This window comes from Anser brachyrhynchus (genome assembly GCF_964034855.1).
Source record: "Anser brachyrhynchus genome assembly, chromosome: 2".
NCBI classification, from domain to species: Eukaryota; Metazoa; Chordata; class Aves; order Anseriformes; family Anatidae; genus Anser; species Anser brachyrhynchus.
In genome coordinates, this window is record NC_137695.1 from 37009863 (window position 1) to 37031218 (window position 21356).

At 39.2% G+C, this 21356-nt stretch overlaps 1 protein-coding gene across 12 annotated transcripts in view; it reads left to right on the forward strand.

Annotated features, from left to right (window-relative positions):
- The window catches only part of CREB5 (cAMP responsive element binding protein 5), a 264451-nt gene that overhangs the window by 188283 nt on the left and 54812 nt on the right, over window positions 1-21356 (forward strand). The window lies entirely within an intron of this gene.

Sequence of the window (21356 nt, forward strand, 5' to 3'; positions counted from 1 at the left end):
GGTGTCTGTGCTCCACAACTTGTCTTGAAGAAATTGTCAGTTAATCATCAGTGAAGTAAAAAGTGTCTAATGAGGAGGGAGTGTATGTAGTCCGTGTTTTTTCCGGATAGGCACATGGTGTGTCAGTGTAACGCCAGTGTTAGAAAAGTAGACTGAATGACATATATGAAGCCACGATATTTTCTTTTGCTTGAATGCAACAAAGGTGCTGCCATCAGAAAGATGTGCCAAAATTCAGACAAAAATAATTTATTGATAGGAGTCAAATGTCATGGTGTTTTTTAAAGTTGTTACGCGTCTTACAAGGTCGAGGCTTCCTCAGGCATTTGCACTGTTATAGGATTAGTGTCGGTAAACTAAGCTACACATGGGCAGCTCTCCCCAGTTTTATATGCACTCTCAAAGAGGTGTTCAGCACTAATACCTTGGAACAAAGTTCATCAGTGTTGAAACACTTAGGCTTTTCCAGTTTCAGAGCTGCCATTTGCTGGCAAGTAGAAATATGAGGACAGAAGTTTGCAGTTTAACTCTGTAGGGTTTTTATCCTCTCAAGATATCTCATCATAGTGGAAAACAGGAGTAACTTCATTTAACTTCTTTCAGTGGCATTACGCCAAGGTAAAATTGTCATAAGTGAGAGAATGAAATCAAGCCGACAAAGATTAAGCAACCACATATTTTTATATATTTCTACTTTGCATGACTGGTACAGCTTTTAAAGTTGTTGTCATCTATCCTGAGGCAAAGAAAAATATCTTCTTGTCTATAGGCACGGTGCATGCAAGAGACTCTAGGTTAAGAGCAGCAAAATATACAATCTCTGTTTTCTTAGATTGGATAGGTCATGCCTTCACCTCACTGTTGGTCTGGGTTAGGCTATTAACCCAACCTCTGTTAACACCCCGTCTAAAACCACATTCCGTAAACATGCAGCCAGTTGGTCAGAAGAGCAGCAATAGCCAAAAACTCTGGCTCCCCTGGCCAAGGAAAACCTGTGGTCAAGAGTTCTCTCTCCTCTGTACCACACAGTGACGGTGACATGCCAAATGGCAACAGCATCTGCAGCAGAGCTTGTTAAAAACTTCTTGGAATAGGCAAGTGTTTTTTCAACTCAAGTGAGGCTGAGCCAAGCTAAATACTCCTTGGCTAAATAAATCCCAAGCTGGCATCTGTTTTGGGGACTAAAGGTTCTGTAGTTTACTCCCCCCACCCCACACCCCCTGCCTTTTTTTTTTTTTTTTTTTTTTACTGGAAGTGTGAGGCTACTTAAGAACAAGATTAAAATACTGGTGCATATGGTGAGAATTCTGCAGTTTAATATCTGAAACTATACATTAATACAAACTATTTTTTAATTTGGATAAGCAGGTTTTGTCCCTAAACCTAACGTATAAAGGTATGGCTCTTTCAGACAGAAATTGCCATCAGTTCCAAGGCATAGTTCACTTCCGAGGGGTTTTCTGCCACTCTTCTGGGGGTGGAAAAAGTCCATACATATTAACTCTTAAGAGGCGTAATTCAGAGCTCCAGGACCATCCTTTTCAAATGCAGGATTATTTATTTATGAATATTCTATATTCTAGTTTTCTACTTTGTTTTCTTTGAATACACATGCAGTGTAAAAAGCCTCCTTATTTAGCCACTGTTTGAACAATATAAATTTATTAGCAATACCCTGCATGAGCACAAAGTGGAAAAAATGTAGGATATTCAGAGCAAAATTATTTCTTACATGTAAGTTCATGAATTATAAATTTGAATCATCTGTATGACAGGCGTGTTTGTTCTTATTATTAACTGTTTCACTTTGCTTCATGCTCAAAGCACGAGACTTTGCATACTCTGGTGATTTTTTTTTAAAAAAAAAAAAGTGGAAAATGTGGGTGCTTAGTATCTCACTGGATTGTGTCCTGCATTAGGAAGGAATTTCAGATTTCTTTAGATTCTGCTAATGCCATTACTGATAGCAGATCCAGTACTGCATATGTTCTATTTGGCTGGCCGCACGTGGCAAAGAATGTATGGGCTGAACGCTAAACAAAGTCATCGAAGCTGCTTGCAGCTAATGACTGCGGTAATCGGAGAAGTTTGGGGGACTTTGGGCCTGGTTCATCAGCTGTACAAATCCATGGCAGATGGATCAGCGTGTTCTCTGCGCCCACATGAAAGAATGCAGGACAGGCTCCTCTAGATGGGAGACCCAGATGTGATACCGAATCCTTCTGGCCTTGTGCACATCAAAGTGTGTACCTGAGCAATGCAAGTGCGATTTGGTATGCAGAAGTAACACTGTTTGGTGACGTGTGGGATTTCATTTGCTTCTTTAAAATAAAAATGGATAAATAATATCAGTATGGATACTGTATGATGCCAGGTTTTCCAGAGACAGCAGATAGATGGCAAAAGTTTTGTTCCCTTGATTGGTACACAGTCATTTTGTAGAAGGAAATGGAAGTCAGTCAGATACATACATATACAAACACATATACACAAACATACAGAATGGGTTACATTAATTTTATATTTCTGTAATAAACAATTTATTTAATTTACCTCACATTTCTAGAAAGCCTTTTCACTGCCTCCAAAGTTGCCCATTTACTGTTTTATTTTTTTTCTCTGGAGTGTGTAACTTCACATATTAAATTATTGTAGATGACATCCCAGAACTGATTTAAATTATCACAACAATCTCAGTTTCTCACACGGCGTGCCTCTCAATTAGGTTATCACCTAATGCTTTAAAATTGTCCTATAAAATGAATGAGTGAACATCTAAATCAATATCACTTTCTTAGACTCAGAGCTGAGGGGATAAAACCTTTATGCTGCCCACCAAAAACACCCATTGATTTTGTATTAAAATATATTGCATTGGAAAGTGGAGGAAACATTCAGCCGTAAGTGTACATGGCAAAAATACGCAGAATAGCACGTGTAGCATATTAACATGCGGTTCAGTAGGCTATTAGGAATATTAGGAATTTGGAATTGTTGGCTGTGCCTTTTGCTTAATATACTGATTACGTACAGTTTGGTTTGCAGTTTCAGAGTATCCAAGGTTTTATAACTGGGAAGTGCAATACCATGTGGGTTACCTGAGTGAAAGATAAACAGTGTGCATAGGACCGCTGGAAGGCTGCATGACCACGATTCTTTTTGTGGAGCTGATGCTTTTCTATCTGATTATTTTGAGACATTGATCTTTAGCTGTAGTGATTTTTGAGCTATGAAAGGAAATATAAGAAGCACACTGGCCATGAAAATAATCTGACTTTAAAATGCAGTTTTTGATTTGACCTGTATGTTTTTTCTTTCTCACTGTCCCTCTGCCCGTTGCCAGATACATAGTTTTATAAAATTTGAATAAAATGTAATATGTGTTCTTTGGCTGTACCTGCCTTCCTGACAGAATCTGTGCATTTCTCTCTCTCTCTCTCTCTTTTTTTTTTTTTTTTAGAAGTTATTTTCATATTGGAAGTATATAGAGTTGTGGGCTAGTGTTTTTGCCTTGTATGCATTACTAGGTTGAACAGTAATGATAAGAAAATTAATTTGAAAACATTTATCAGATATAAGAGTAAAAACTTAACAGGAAAAGGAAAGTAATAAGCCAGTAATGAGTATGTTCACAATTACAGTGGTAAATATTCATATTAATTGAACCTTGTAATTTACCTTAGAATGCTGAACAGCTTTAGAGGAGGAGGAAGCAAAAAGTGGAAGAAAATGTGGTTAGCCAGTTGTCACCAGAACTAATTTTCATTTGATTTAACGTGAGTTAAGGGTCAAGATCCTGCTGGTGGCTGTGAAAATCCCAGTCCATGTTCAGTCAGCCACCCATCCCAGCAGAAAGACAGACCTGGTTCAGGTGCCTTCTGTATTTTAGAAATAACTTTAATTTTTGTGGCCATGAGTCGTGGTGGTGCAAATGGTGCAAAGGAAGAAAGCACTGGGGTGTGCTGTGATCCCTGCCCCAGTATGATGCTCAGCCGAGCCATTTTAGCAGCTGCTACATGTGGAAACAAGAGCTCTGTTACAATAGCAGTGGCATCTTGGGACAGCTCCTGAGGCTTCTTGGGAAGGAAATTTCAGCTGGTTACAAAGAGCGAGCCCATGGCTGTGGGGTTTTGATGCTGGCTTCAGACAGGAGATGCAGGCAGGATCAAAGCCACTGAGGTTCTAGGCTCAGCTGCTTAACGTTTCACGACTGCAAGTATTTTGTTATGTATAATAATGGTTTGAAGTCAGTGTTTTCATATCAAGATGAGTGGGAAAGGAATCACTTTAATTGAGTGATACACACTGCTTCAGGGCCAGAAGACTTTTCTTAGCATGGGTTCTGGACCACTAAGTCGAAGGAAAAGTGTCACATCTCTGTAGAGCTTTCAGCAGCAGTTTCTCATATTGTCCTCCATAAGACAGCAATGAAAGCTGCATAAGGGAAAAAAATGGAAAAGGAAGCTTTCCAACTTAATAATAATAATAATAATGTTGACACAATTTCCTCTATCAGTAACTGAGAAATGTTTTCAAGGATGAAGAGAGAGTTGAATAGTTAAACTGTTGACAAAATTCAGTGTTCTGAAATTGTATCTCCTGTTATGTTGGTGCTTATGTTTTAAAGTTGCCAAAGCCAAGCTTTCAGTGTGCTCCTGATCTGCACTTTGAAATCCTCTCTGGGCAGTAGCTTTGCCTGTAGACAGTATGCCTTGCTGTGGATTAAGGCATTAACGTTATGGGTGAAGCTAATCATATTTTGTTTTGTTTACTGAAACAGGACCTCATAGCCGTCATGCCTAAATGCTGGATTATGGACTAGACTCAGTAGAAACTAATTCTTCTTAAGCTGTCAGTGGCTCAGGCAGTGAAATAGAGAAGAGAGCTGGTTCAGTTGTGAAATAGAGAAGAGAGCTGGTTCAGTTGCTCATAGCTGCTGCAAATATATGTTGAATATTTGATCTCACTTCCACTGAGTGCATACAAATCACATTGCTTGTTGCAGCCACAAGATGTAACAATTCCTTGCATTTTTCTTTCTTTGTGTCACTTTATCCTGCAGTGATCTTATCAGCACTATTTCCCTAGAAGAACTTGGATTTTTATTATTTTGTTCGCCTTTATTCAGCTGGGTGTTAGAATGACCTCTCTTTCCCCCACCCAGCATCCCTCACCAACTTCCCACCCTTTCTTCTTCATCCCTTTCTCCACCACCCTCTCATTCCTCATAGGATTTGCTGTCTTTGTACATTTGTTTCTCTTTCTCCTTTTTCCTCCAGTGTCCACCCTGATTTTGTAACCATGGCAATAATTGAAATACAATCCTAATGTTTGCTTGCCGTAGCTATCGACTAGCCCAACACATGAACTGCTGGATCTGGTTCTTGTGTGTTTGTTGTAAGGTTTTGAAACTTAAGTCAGATGCATCTGTATACGTGAGGGTGACTTGTTTGGTGCTGAGCTGTCCCTTCCAGGAAAGGTTTTGTTTGTGTAAACTTGTGTGTCAGAGAGAGCTGGTACAAATAAAAGTAAATCCTTATGGCATTGAAGCCAGGGAAAAAGGAAATTATAAAAATAAAAAAAAGGTTGTCTTACAGGGAAGTTCTGCTTTGCAGAGATAGATCTCAGTCTTTTGCTTGGAATTTGTACAGCTTTCACTTTCCAAGATTTTTGTGAGAGCTATGAATAATGGAAGTTGTTTTGCACTTCGGGCCACTGCGTGTTCAGTCTGGCATTCGTCTGGGATGTACAAGTGCACCTCATTACGAGCGGTGGGCTCCAGGGTGGAGGGGATGGTGTGAGACCTTTTACCAGCTCCATACTTTAACCACTGAGGACACGAGAGCTGGAAGCAAAATCTCATGGCAATAAATCTCTTCTTTATGGACATGCTTAAAAGGCATTTTCAAAAAAACTGTGCAGTAGCTAATGAAGCAGTTTATTAATTATGATAGCATTCCTGGGAGATAAATAATTTTAGACCGTTGAAGAACTGAAAGAGAAAAGTGGAGTGGCTTGCTAGAGGCCATGCAATTTGTCAGAGAAAGAACTGAAACGACACAGAAGAATTTCTGCCTGCCACTTCCAGAAAACACAGCTTCCGTCCGAGTTGAATTTATGTATATATGATTAGTATACATTATTGTTAATTATGAATATTGTTATATTAACACCATTATTGAAATGCAGTATTTTACAGGACTAGTGAAAGAGTGGGAAGGCTTTAAACACCTCATGCTTAGAGTAGGTACAAACGCAAATTCAGGACTCAAATCCGCATAGAGATGATGGTTTATGTTTGAATTTAATGCCCCTGAAATTTCCTGAACTTTACTGATGAGATTTTGGCTCAGAATGACAAAAATTAACTGATCTTCTGAGACTTCTGTCATCTGAGATGATGGAAGCCTTGTGAGATCAGCTTCCCTGGCATTGTGGCTTTCACTGAAATCTCAGGAGAGCACTTACTTTTGCATAATGTCAACCATATCCAAACCAGGACTAACGGATACCCCTGTAGAGCTCTTTCTAAGATCACAGGCATATTTGAAATACTGCTACAAGCTGTGTTCATTCTGAGGAAATGCTCACAGCATTTGTTGTTTCTTCTGTCAAATATGGCTAGTGACACTTTTCAGCGGTGGGAGGGTTATATACTGTCTTCCAGATGTTCATTAGTACAACTTTTCTGATTTATGTCTGGAGAGTTATCAAAGCGCTAATTTAAAAACTGGGGCAGACTGGGTCTCCCACCCTGGAAACACTTAGGCTGCAAACTTTGCTCCGCTTGTGGTTTTTGCTAGCAAATTACTGGCCAATAATGTTTATCTGGGATTTTAGTGCATGAAATGTCAGGAATAATCGTCCCAAATGTGCTCTGTAGTCAGACGGCATGGGATGTAGTGTAGTTGGTCATGTCCTCTGTGCTTTGTACCCGCTTATACTACAACTCCTGCATAGCTCACCTATGGGATCAGAGCATCTTTACTCTGGACATTTTGCTCATGTGCTGAGGACTATTTGCAATTTCTCTGGCAATGTGGGCACCTCTGCATTAGTCTGCTTTAGATAATTTACCTTATTTTAATTGACTTACATTACAAAGAGGACAGCAAAGCAAAGTACTTGATATAACTGGAATCATCTCCCATGAGTATTGCAGAGGCAGAGGGAACATGGACTTTGACCAGCTAAAAGTGAACTTCAAAGATTTGGCTAAAAGGCTATCAGTCTTTTAGGAATGGAACTTAATTTATGAAAATCCTCCCTCTTCTAGTCATGGGTGTGCTGGTTTTTTTCTCCTATTTAATATATTAAAGTCACACTGATACCCACTCATTACCATATTGAAAAATGTTCTAAAAACCTTGTTTTAATATAGCATCAAATTGTTCATTTAGTAATAATATGAGTGTGGAAGTACTTTAGTTTAGGACTGTTACCTTCATTATATTGCATTCTCATTTATGAAAGCTTGGCTTTAAAACAATTTAAAAAAAAAAGCCTCTATAAAATAGCAAGCCATGATTCTAGTAGTTTTATTTTATTTTTCAGTCTGCTAGAAATCATTAAAAACAAAATAATCAACTTTACCCTGCAGTTCAACCTCTTCTCTCCTCTGCTTTACTCTCTTCTTCTCTACATTTTAATTTTCCAGAATAGGTATTCAGAAAGGAAAAAAAGCACCATAAGCAGCTTATAATAGAATTTCTCATTCCTCTGGTTTTAAAAATCAGAGGCAATACTTTTATTATCATCAAAGAATACTTTTAAAATTTAGTCCTGATCCTGATATTCTTTTATTTAGGATACAGTTCATATTTGTCTCTTCTTTTTGCACATTTCCAGCATCTTATAGGAACTTTTTCCAACTTAATTTTTCAGCTCTGCTTCCTGCAGGCATTAATTACATAATATTTAAACATAAATCACTTTCTATAATCATCAAAGTAATATCAGGAGATGTTTATAATTGATTTGTCATACCAAGCATTCACCAGGTGTTTTTGACTCTTCAGTATCAGTGACAGGTATTGGTACCTGTCCCTAGTGATTCATAATGAAAAATTGCCAGATATTTCCTTGAAATTGATGGACGATTCATGTTATATTTAGGCCACATTATTCTGGAATGTTTAAATTAGACTAAAAGCCACCTCTGAGTATACATGTGCAAACATAGAGTACATTTTTAGTTTCCCATCTGGAAATAAATACAAAGTCCATAGCTGTTTTCAAGTCACGAGAAATATTGTTATATTTTTATTATGGTATTTCAGTTCACACTCATGCTAATATGAAAAGTTTAGTAATGGCATATCCTCAATACTGCCCTCAAATGCCAAGGTTACACATGAAGTCCAATGGGATCTAGCAAATGTTTAAACTTTTATTAAAACCCAAATCCCAAAATAGACTTTACTAGACCTGTACAAATTATTTTAAATTATGTAAATATTTTTAATATGTCTGGCTTCTGACAGAACACTACTATACACCAAAGTATGACATTTGCCTTGCTGTGCCAACTTTTGCTTTTTTTTTTTTTTTTTTCTTCCCAAAATACCTAGCATCATTACTGGATTTGACTAGAGTCTGCTGTATGTGCTGCTTGTGGTTCAGGAGAAATATATGTTAAGCGGATGGACTGTGTTCCCTGACTGTTAACAGAGGCTCTTTAGGATGAGGTTAAGCATGAACTTTGTTTTGGCTGCCAACCCCATAGCCAGAAGATACCGAAGATAAGGTGGGGGGTGAAATTTTGATCTGCTTTTGATCTGATGGACATGTACAGCTGCTGCGAAGGCTGGTGCTTGTGTTCAGTGAGTGTGTGTTGGAAAAAAATGTGCTTTTTTTTTTTTTTTGTGGCAGATACTTCTATAACTTCATTGCTAGAGTGAGCATTCATATTGGAATCCTCTTAAATAAAATAAATCCTGCCAAAGCATTAATATCTGGATGTGTATGAAATCTGGTCTTTCTGGGAACTGCATTTAAACAAGAGGCAGTAGTAGGAGGTAGTAACAGCTGACGATCTGAAGAGCTCCAGCTTTGTTGGTCAAATGTCTGCAGTTGTGCGTGTTTGTACCCATGTGCTTGTGTGTAACTTTTTTTCTTTTCTGTGTTTTTTTTCTTCTTCATTCCATACACTTTTACTATGCAAGTGTAATTTTACAGACCACGTTTGCCTAACTTTGTTCATCTCTTTATTTGTGCACTACCTTATCTTTCATCAAGAAACCACTTTTCCTGAAATACTTCAGAATGTTGAAGAACAAGAAGTAACTGAAAATTCACGTATATTGCCCAGAAATCCCTTAATAACATTAATTTAGGATGACTACCATTTGCAAGAGTAATGGGAAATATGTTCTGCTACTTCAATTTGCATAGAGTTGTCGGTCTGGTCTCCTAAATGATGTTAGTGGTGGATTAGTTTGATTGGAAACTTGATCGGAAACTTGATCCAAGAAATGTTTGAATTAGTTGAATAAAGAGGTCCCAGAGGTAATCTAGGGTCTGTGCTAAAATTTGTATATAACTACATTGCTGCTTGAGAATTGAAATAGGAATGAATTTCCCTTGGTGAAATTTGTGGTTACTGGGATTGTCCAAGGATACCCAAATCCTTCATTTCAAAAAATAAGTTAGCTTGATCCCATTTTAAAGATTTAAAAAAGTAAACACTTCAGTTTCTACTACACTTAAAATTAAGGATATGTTTATGCTGGTCTTAATAAAACTGGTAAATATGAGGCTAGCTCAATACCTCCCACAAGAGTCCAAATGAAGTAGCTGTGACTTGCAGTGCTTGTCCGGCATGTGTTCCTCTCCTGAGCCAGCCTCAGGGCTCCTGATCACCACAACCTGGGTAATGACCAGCTGGATGAAGTCGCTTTTTCCTCACTTTACTAGTCCACCTTTTGGTTTGTCCCCCCTGCAATGAAAACAACAGACACCGAGAATATGCATTTCTCTGGTGCAATCCCAAAACAGTCCTGGACAGCCGTGTCCCAGATGGGGGAGAGAGTCCACATCCCTGGTGCTCCTGTGGTGAGGGAATATATGTGCCCTCTCTGCAGGGTGTACGACAGGACCCTTCCTTGGGCACTTCCCTGGCATCAGCAACCAGGGTGAGGTGTGTGGGTTGGCCGAAATGGCTTTTTGTTTCAGTGACAAGTCAGGTGTTTGTGAAGCACTGTGAGAGCCTAATTCTCACTGGCAGAGGGCTCCTGCCCCTTCCCCAGTCTTGGTGAAGGGTAGGCACTGTTGCTGGGCTTTTCTTTCTGTTCTTTCAAGGTAAAAAAACTCATCAGACAAGCCCCTAAGCCCCTGTCCTCTTCACTTACACACCCTAAAGGTAATGTTGGCATGGTATCAGTGAACACTGTACCTGCCTGCTTGACTCTCACGTGCCATGTGATCTCCCATAATAAATTATGTACTTAACGGAGCAATAGCAATAGCTGAGATTCTTGCGACGAGAAGAATCACGTTACCAGAAGTACCAAAAAGGCTGATTAAAATTAAATTGTAGCAGACAACAGTTGTGTTACAAAGGAAAGCTCTATTACAGCCAAGTCACTTTCTTTGCTAACCTCTGACTTATTTATTTCTCCTGCATGCTGCAGTCTGCATGCTCTTTCTGGTTGTAATGAGCATTAATTGATTAGCTGGATCTATGAAGAGCTTGAGCACTCGTAAGTACTATCCCAGTGGGTACACAACTAAATAGTTTATGAGGTAATTAGTATTTTAATGCCTTTTCTAATGAGCCTTTTCAGTAATGAAATCTCATGAGGACATTATTGGTTCATATATATTTCTTCAGACACAACAGAAGGTAAGCTAATGCTATTAAGAGATTTTAAAGCTAGTTTATAAAATGGTTTTTAGTAACTTATTTTGAATACATGCCTTGGTACATTTGGCTTTATTAAAACAAAACAAAAAAAAGTCTTAATTTTTCCCACTACTCTGTCTCTTGCACTCCTCTCTCCTGACAGAATTCTTACAATATACTGCAATTTCAAATAATTGGGATAATTTCTGGGGCTGCTACCCGATCTCCTCAGCTCAGCTGTAAGTAAATAATACCATACTGTCTGAGCGTGTTGTTTCAGATGTGTTCTCATCCTGGAAAAAAAAACAACTCTGTGCCTGGCTGCACAGCGCCTTGGATTTATGACTGTGTCAAGTTTGAGAGAATGACCAACCTCTACAAAGCTTTTCAATGTCAAGCTGAGCTCTATTCTGGAGGCTAGAAAGCAGCAGAGAGCTTGCAATCCTACAGGCAGTCTTACTTAACCTCCTCCTTCAGGTTCATTGGATGTACGCTGTTTTACCCTGGATTAACCCATAGTTTGAAGGACAAGTGCTGTGCCTTGCATTTTGTTTCTCTGGTACCTGATGGAGATGGTTTCAGAGGGCTTTGCTGGGAAGAGTTTTTTGGCGTGTGAATGGCTTATTTTATAGTTGGCCCTGGGGACAGTACTTGCTTTTTGTTCTCTGGAGATTGCAATGTATCAGCAGCTTTTTATGTATTAGAAAATAAAAATACTCTTTTTATTTATTTTTTTTCTCATGTGTTAGGGCTCACTTCTTCCACACAGGAAGTGTATCCCTGTCCTGAGTGAGACTATGGCAGCAATTTAACAGCACATAGCAATGCTTTGAAACAGCCTAGGCCAAAGACCAAAGCATGTATGTTTTGGAAATCTCTTTCACAAATTAGTTTTACATAGTTTAAGTGATATACGCCTCAAAATACTTTACAAACTTAATTTGAAGGTACAGATGTACAAATCCTATTTAACACTAGGAACTGTAGCAGTAAAGCTGTAAGAAATTCCCCTATATGGATCTCATTATGTAATGTTAGATGTAATGGGTCTAATTCACCCTTGGGGTGTCTTTAATGGTGTCAGCACAGTTTCGTGAAGGATGGATTTGGTCTAGGGACACCAACACTATAAAATCTTACTGTCTTCCGCTGATATTTCTGTCTCCGTTTCCAAATCTTTACTGAGATGCGTCACTGTGACATATTAATATCCTAGCACTTTTTGATGGCTCTTATTAAGAGTATGCATATTGTTTTCATCAAGTGAATCTGAAAAGCTGGACTTTCAGTAGGGTATCTGTAAAAGCCACCTCCAAAACATATAGAAATGTGTAATTTCTCTTCCTGTATTTGATCTTGTTTGCAATACCATGAAGAATGAGCAACACATAGGAGATGAAGAACGCCCAAGGCTGACCACTGCTTTCCACATTTCTTGCCATCTCCACACCCTTTTGCAACATGAGCCCGAGGGCCCGACAGCACAGGAGCAGCTAGCGACTCCTCTGTCAGCTTGTAGCAGCACCTGCAGAGTCTCGGGTTTATAGTGCTCACCCCTCCGGCGTGCTGGAGCCCTCTTGTTAAGGCACAGTCAGATGTGCACTTGGAATGGAAGCTGAGCAGCCTAATCCATTCCTTCAGCTGAGGTGTCGTAGCCTGTTGCATTCGTGTTCGTGGTCTGTTGAAAATGCAAAATAAATCAGATTTGACTGCATTGCCTTCAGGGGTCAGCCAGCCACCCCTGCTGCTCTGAGACCCTCTGAAGGGTCAGCCATCTGCCAGCATCCGGAGAAGAAAGTTCAAGAGAGAAGGTGCACATCAGGTTACCAGCCCAAGAGCAGAGGAAAAATATCCTCAGAGAAATATTTTGGTTTCCATTCTGGAAACTTCATAGAGGGTGTTTCTGCTCTATATTCAGAAGCTTCCTTAGGGGAGAAATGACCCGTAAGTTGTCTGAGAGTAAGAGCTCTGAGCTGTTTTCCTTTGATGGCCTTTGAGTTTTGCTAAAGCCATCTTTGAACTTTAATGGAGCACAGTCAGAATTAAACTGGGAGAAGGGGAAACCAGTTGTCAGACCTTGCTTTTGATTTTGTTAATACGTTTAAACTTGAAGTAGGCTGGAATTATTTTGCTTACTTTTTCAGAGACATTGTGGTTTTGTTTGGTGCTTCCTGAGTCATCACCTGTCTTTGACAAGACTTTTTTGTATCTAGCAAGAGGTATATTATTGATATACTGTGGAATGCACGAAGTCTTTGTATCAGCTGCACTGGACTTGTGGTCCTCCCAGCTTCATTTTGCTCCCTGTATCTGCTCCTGAGCAGGTCCGTGCTCCATACTCTGTTCTGAAAGTGTGTAAGCACTGATCTTTGACACCTTAGCAGCTTAAAAGCTCAGCTTTCTCAAATTCAGACACTTTTAGATTTGTCCTTTTACCTTCAGTCTGGAGAAGAGGAGGCTCAGGGGAGACCTTATTGCTCTCTAGAACTACCTGAAAGGAAGGTGTGGGGAGCTGGGAGCTGGCCTCTTCTCATAGATAACCAGTGATAGGACTAGAGGGAATGGCCTAAAGTTGCACCAGGGGAGGTTTAGGTTGGAAATGAGGAGACATTTCTTCTCAGAAAGAGCAGTCAGGCATTGGAACATGTTGCCCAGGGAGGTGGTGGAGTCACCGTCCCTGGGGGTGTTTAAGGAAAGGTTGGATGTGGTGCTTAGGGACATGGTTTAGTGGGTGACAGTGGTGGTAGGAGGGTGGTTGGACCAGATGATCTTGGAGGCCTTTTCCAACAATAATTATTCTATGATAATAACACATATTTGTGATATATATATGTACATATATGTCTGTATAAACATAGTCTCTTTGGTGATTGCTATAAGAACAGTGGAGAGAGAAGTAGACACGGAAGAAATGTCTTGCCTCGGTGAGAAATACTTGAAAGAGCAAGAGGCATTTAAAAGAAAGTTTGGCACTTTCTATTTCTTTCTTCTCCTTGTGTGCACCATGAGGTCATGATTAATGGCTTTTGTGATGCTTAGAGGGCAGAAATCATGTGTATGTTCAATTCAGAAAGACCTCTGAATTGGCTGGACCCAGGGGAACCTGCAGCTCAGGTCTGGAAGGACTCGTGATGTCATTTTGTGTAGTCAGGGGGGACACGGCTATTACTTTTTTAGGCATTATTCTTGGATAGTACTAAGGTGTGTGGGATTTTTTTTGGCCTTCAAAACACATTTGAAAGATTCATTCTGTCCTGAGCAATGGAAAGATCCCCCCTTCCTCACGGAGGCTCTTTAGAAGTGTGTGGGGGGGGTGTCTTGATTTGCTGTTGAGGGTGTGCATGCAGTAGTACGACCAGAATGACTCTAGCCTTCACAGATACACTTCTAGTGATGCAAACCAAGTTCAAAGGAATGGAAAACTGTAAATAAATTTTGCTTGAAATAAAGCTACTATGAGACAGAAAAATTTTCACAGTGGAGAAATAGAATATTTTGACATTTATTCATGGTTTTCCTGGGGTGTCTTGGACTGTATAAACTCGCTGTTATTGTGTTAGTGAAATCTTACTTTCTCAGAGGACCTAACTGGGACTGGGATTTAACTTCTTTTGTTTTGAAGAAAAAAGAGAAAAAGTAAATTTATTACACGAGTGTAGCCCCCATCAATTCCATGCATAAAGGAATTATGAACAAATATGATAAACTGTGGACAAACTCAGAATTTCCTGACAATTTCTTTCCAAATGATGTGCATTTTAAGAATATATTTTTCTAAATAGAGAGGGGAGTGAATACTTTCTCTTTCTTCAGTCCTTTTGCTTCAGTAAAAGAAGATGCTATTGAAGACATGCTGCATAGCCTGTCTGGTGTCACTGATGAGCAGTGCAGGAGGTACATTATCTCTGTTTTGCTTTCAAGATAGATGAATGAATTTAAAATGCAAGAATAGTTTAAGCAGTGTATTCTTAGGATATCTTACTTTCTTGCAAGCTACTAAACTTTAATTCAGAATATTTGTGTGTTGTATTTATAATTCAAATTAGATAATGTTTAGTTATATTTACATATTATGCTTGGCTAATAACTGGCAAATACAGAGTGAAATTAAAACAGAGGGAACCCAGACAATAAACATCCCAGTTCACAGTTAGACTATGAGCCTTTGTGCTTCCTTATAGTGTGATTTCAGCATCTAATTAAGCAGATGCTCAAGTAGTTTGGGGACTCAAGCCTTAAATTACTAGATTAAATTACTGTTCCCTATCAGCACGAGTTTCAGTGCCAAAAGATAAATTTACAATAAGAAGCAAATATTTAGGATGAAAAGTATGACATAAATTAAACCATCTCAAAAAGCCAGGAATAAACTGTTAGCTAATAACACACACAACGAGCTGGAAAATGTAAGAAATTAGTATACATCTTACTACAGGGCTGCCTGTTTCAGAGAAGACAGAGCAAAGGGCATTCATGAATTTCATCATCAGTGCTGAATTGTTTTTTGGGAATATGCTACTATTTTGCATTTAGGTTTTATTCTCATTACTAAATTTGAATATTTCCTCTCTCATCCCTGTCAGACACATTCCAATGACAGATTTGTTCCAGTGCATTTTTGGGTATGAGAAACAGCTCATGGCATATAATTTAAATTAAGTAAGATGAAGATCCTAATTTATGTGTAAATAATGTAAAAATCAGAGGTGTCTTATATGTGATATTTTGTTGCACATATCACTGCCTTAGTTCACTAGCAGTTTTACTCCTGAGCAAAGAAAAAAGATTTCTGGGTTTGTAAATGAAGCTGAAACTATTGGGTTCGCAGTATGAGGGCCACCCTGAGTACAATGTTCGCATTAATCTTTGCTCCTTACACAGACCGCTGGAGCTGCCTGCCAGGGCTAATGAATGGATTCTGACTCCACCATGTTAGGCTATTACTAAATACAAAGGCTGGTCACAAATTATAGTTTGTCTGATGGCTTCAGATATAAGCATTAGAAAAACATTTGCTTAACAGTAATAATTAGTCTGCTATAGAGGCAAGTTTTACAGATTGCTTTGGACTTTGGAGCACTGAGGCAAATGTGGCTTTCTGTGGGAAAAAGCCTGTTGCCTATCTAGCAATTCATAAAATGAAAAAAAAAAAAAAAAAAGAAAAGGTGTTTTAGTTACATCCCTTCTAAATGCGAGACCAAACCACGGCACTTCTGAAAAACCCAAAGAACCTGTCTTTACTGCATTCGTTGTACTGTTTTAGGAGCACTACTTTTCCTTAATTAAACAACAAAAAAAGATCTCAGTTAAGAGATATTCCTGGCTTTGATCATGCTTGCACAGATACAGTGCTCAAGTAAGTGGATTCTTTTTTAGCTTAAACCTTAACAGTTAAATTAGAAGAAAACTCACAACTGGCGCAGAGGAGTTCAGCAAATCACCAGGCAGCCTCGGCTGCTGAGATGCTTTCGTTCTTTAGCAATGAACTCATACCTTGTGCTTTTGTATTCTCGGGGAGAAGAATCCGTAGTTCAGAGAACTGCTAGAAACAGCATGGTTAAATGAAGCCCAACAGTAAGCAATTCGTGTTACTGAAGCATGTCATTGAAACTTGGCACAAGTGCTGGCTCTGAGCTTGTGCTGTAGAATTGTTTTAAGTGCTTGTCATCCCATAGATACTGCTGCAAATGTTCTGTACTGTCTCTCCTTTCCTGCGCTGTCCGGGAGAGTGAGTAAAAGAATAAGTCTCTGCGTTTTCATTTGTTTTACTTTGAGTTTTCTGTGCTTTGGTTTCAGTAGCATGGCTATCAGATGAATGAGGTTGTCTCCATGCCAGGGTAGATGCAAAACAGCCCATTACTTCATTGTGTGGTTGGTTTGCTTGTTTGTTTTAAAAGTTTGCATGTACTCGTGAATGCAAGGGGATGATAGCATCTAATAATTGTAGCGCTGGCAGGAGCGATACAAGCTCACCCTTGCAGCCTGCCAAGGTACCTCTACTCAGGCTTGCAGCTCCTTTTTTCCCCCCCCCTACACTTGTCCTGCTGCTGCAGCACAGAACTAGAGAGCAGCTTTAAGGGGCTCAAAACTGGCATATGCAGCGAGACCACCAAATTAATTTTCCTTTTTGATGTAATTAGTTTTTGACTGCTATGTTGACATCTCTTGTGCCGAGGCATTGAGCTGAGGGTTCCTGCTGTGGAAGTCCCTGACTCCGCTTCTACAGTGGTGCAACTAGAGGGATTTTATTCCCTTCCAAGCTGATCATTCTGGGAAAGGTTTTGAGAGGGAACTGCCAAGAGCAGAAAGTATGAATAGATTAACAAATGCTGGTAATCCCTGCTTTGCAGAAAGATGGGCTTGATTACTTTATATTTAGAAGCTTGTGTCAATAGTGCAAAGGAATGTAAGAATATCCTAGAAAGCTAGTAATAGTTTCAGAGCATATAGTTTGCTTCAGTAACCATCATTCAGCTGCAGTTCCAGGTATTAATTAAAGGTATCACGATGAGCCCATATCCTCTGTCCACGGAGTGAGGTGTTGTACAGGACTTCAGCGGGGCAGCCTGTTACCGTGAATTCTGTGACCTGGAACAACAGAGGCTGGTTGAATATTAATCAGTCAATTTTTAATGGGTGTCTTAACCAATGATAATTAAAATACCTGCAATTACTAAATTATGTCATTAATTAAGATAATCCTCAAGGTTATTTTCTGTTTACTGGGTTGCTAGGGATACCTAATACATCAATATGTGTAGAAGTGTTCAATGAGATTGCCAGATTTTTTGAAAGATAAATAGTTTTACATGCTTCAGAAGTAGAATCCAATTGGCTTAGGAACTGGCCAAAGACTAAAAAAGTGACATCATTCTTGGCAACTGATAAAGATATATTTTTGTTAACAGACACTATATAAAAAGTGCACTATACTACCTCTAAGCAAAAAATGTGTCTAAGAATAATGAAATGCCTTTTTATCGAGAAAAACTTTTAAAAGGAATGGAGTTTGCTAAGCAAACTGCGTGAGCCTGCTTAACGCTATGCATTTGTGTTCTTCTACATCCTTTTTTTTTATAGAAATGTACTTAATACATGCAATGTATAAATACTTTTAAATCAATACCGTTATTTAGTAGATAAATATAATTATTGCCTATTAATTCTCCCATCAAATCCATGTTTGTGTAATAGACATACTGTAATTGTCTTCTTGAGTCCAATGACATACTTCAACTTTCAGTAATTATGTTTTAACTTAATTCCGATGACTGATTAAAACCATGTGTATTCAGGTTTAGATAGATGTGCTTACTAGAGGATTGTTAAACCTGCAGAAAATATGTTTTTAATAATCCATTAGTATTTAATTAGCATGCAATAACTGTCTTATTAAATCTAAATTAAATCCTTATTTGAGGCATGTAATTGAAAGTGCCACTGGGTAAAATCTAATCTGTCAGGGACGAATTTGCTTGGAATAACAACTCCAAATTTTTCTTTTCTGCAGTTTTCAGGGTCGTCTCAAACATTTGCTTAATCATCACAGTGGAATCTTGCAACAATCAGTTTTCTGCAACTGCAGCATTTGAAATGCTTTTTGGGTCAGAGTTGTCATCTTCTGAGAGTTCATCTTGATTTGAAAGATGATTCTGTGTGTGGAAGATGAGGAATTCCTAAACCTTTACCAGATGCCAAAATGTGTGTAGGGACCAAGTGAATATTCTCCACAAGCCAGGGAAGAAGGAGAGCTTGTTCGCAATGCGCACCATGTGGTTAGGTGTCCCTCCGTGCCTGAGCATACGCTCACAAACATTAAAGAGGGTTTTTTTTGGTGACTGTACCTCTCCATAATAGCAGTTATTAGGACATGTTGCTATGTATGAGCAAGCACACAGCACAGCTGGTAGGAGCAAAATGCAGCAAAACGGGACTATTTAGTTTACAGAAATTATGACACTTCTCACTGTTCAGCAGTAAAAGTGATCCAGAATCCATGCAGAAATTTGAATTCATAACTACTACTGGTGGATTTGCTTCCTCGAGACAGCTGTAGGCGTCTGTGTAAATTATCAAACCGAACTGCTTGTAAAATTCTAAACATCATTGGTTTGAGATTAATAGCTACTCAGATCCCTGTAAAGATGTGTTTAATTAACTGGCTAGCAAATTTATAGGAAAAATCTCCTCTCAGATCTGCTTCGCAGAGTCCAAGTCTGCTATTCCCCTTTCTCATTACAACGCCGTCCCTCATTGACAGTAAGTGGGAAAACTGCAAACACAGCAAGCACAAGATATAAGATCTGTAATTCACCAGGTGAATCACAGGAGATATTTTTTTTTCTGTGACAGTATGTATCAGTGCTTTAACACTCTTAACTTTAGTTTGTTCTGAGTGCTAGTCTCCATGGATTTCAAGGTCCCATTTGGGAGCTAGCCATTATATCGTTCATGTCATTTTTGTTGTCTTGATATGGTCAATGTTCTTGTGAATCTGAGGAGATTCAGCAGATTGGGATTTGGCTGCAAGGGTTGGGGGAGATTCCAGATGTTGATGGGGCTGTCTGGGGAGAGCAGTGGATGCAAGACTATGGTTAGGAAGGGAATGAAGGATTAACAGGGCTGGAGGGCAGGGAGGAGCAGCAAAATATTTTGCTGATTCCCTAGCCAGTGTTGGCCAGCAACACCTAAACTGTTGACAAACCTCAGTTCCTGAGTTGTGGTGGACAGTCTGACTATGGGGGTGGGGGTCAGCTGTCTCCCTTCTCTAACTGCCTGCGGGACAGGAATTCAACTCACTCCTCTGTTTTTATGAACAAGCTGAGGAGGATGAAGGTAAAAGACCATCAAAGAAGGATGTAAAGAAGGAAACTTTCATGGGGAAGGAAGAAGCGTGAGAGTAAGCTACAGGCAGAAATATGAACTTTGAAGAAATATGGGGAATTTGTGAAGAGTTGTACAGAGCCACAAGGAGAGCTGAGCACAGAGAGGCATCAGGGCTCACTTGACTAGGGCTAAAGAAAATCATGCAACAGTGATGGTAACAGCTCCTAGGACTACCAACGTCAAATTAAATGGTTCCTTTTATTTGTAATACATTTATGATTAGGCCATGGTGAATGCACTGTGAGTATAAATTGGGATCTCTTTGTCTGAACTTAGACTCTGTTACTAGACACCCCTGCAAAACTGGACCACTCTTACTCTGGAGCAGTGAAAAGTCAAACAATTTCTGTAAATAGTCCTATTTTGCTGTAATTTGCTCCCACCAGCTGTGTTATGTGATTGCTTATACAGAGCAACATGTGATAGAAACTCTTTTTACTATGAAGAGATACATCAAAACCATGGGTAGCAGAGTTCAGTAAGACCACCTAAGCCCTGTAGTAGTAACCACCCAAGCACATGAGGTATAGTTGACACAAATGACTGTACCCCATGGGGTAGTTCAGAATCAACACTGAAATGTTGACATGGCAGGGAGGTAGCTAAGGCTGAGAACTGCTGAGCAGAGGAAGTAGGGTGCAAAATTATTTAATTGCTCATCTTCTTCATTTGAAATTGGTGGGATGTCAGGTCTGGCAATGCAAACTATCCAGGATTTATTTACATAGCTTGATTTGAGACACCTGTCTAAATCAGGAGCCAAAGCTCCTAACAGAGTTAATGGAGCACTTGGGTTAAGAGCTAATTACAGTCTAGGTTCTCTGAATAGCTCTCTGGTGGCACCACAGGACTGGGGGCAGCCGAGGCTCCCCAGCCAGGTGACTGATACAAGTGATGTGAGTATATGAACACAGACCAGCTTCTGAAAGTTTAACGGTGGCATATTCTGTCGTGTTCATCACTATGGGTATGTGTGGTTAAAAATGTGGCGAGTCACTGAGAGGGATGTAGTGACTGCTTAATGAAATAACAATTTCATATTGCAAAATAACAATTACACATTACTAGTAGCTAGGGGTTAGATCTTCAACATGGAATAAATTAAGAATCTATAGAGATATGTTGACTTCAGTTTACCCTTGCTGAGAATCAGACTCAGGGTTGGATTTTCTTTTAATGAATCTTCTGTATTCTCTTGGTGCATGTTTGTATGTGATCTTTCCCACTCTTACTTTTATTTTTAAGCAAAAGAAGCTGCTGTGGGATCACTGAGGGCAAGGATATTAACACGGTTATCAAAGAAACCACTACATGTGGTTCATTATATTGTTTTTCAGTGTTGGCCTATAAAATCAGGATTATTAAAAAATAAAAAAGTGTCTTACAGATTGCAAAAAGTAGAAGTATTTGGCTTTCATTTCTAATCAAACAGGCTAAATATTCATGTTTATGTGCCTAAATGAAACTTTTGTATGCAGTCTTCCACCCCATCTGCATGAATAGTAGCATTGTAACAGGATGAGGTCACTGCAGAAGGGAAAGTGAGGTAAGAACACAGCTGAATCTACAGCCTCTCTGCTACATGGTGCACCAGCTTGTGCTTAAAGGAATACAGCGTTTTTGCCCG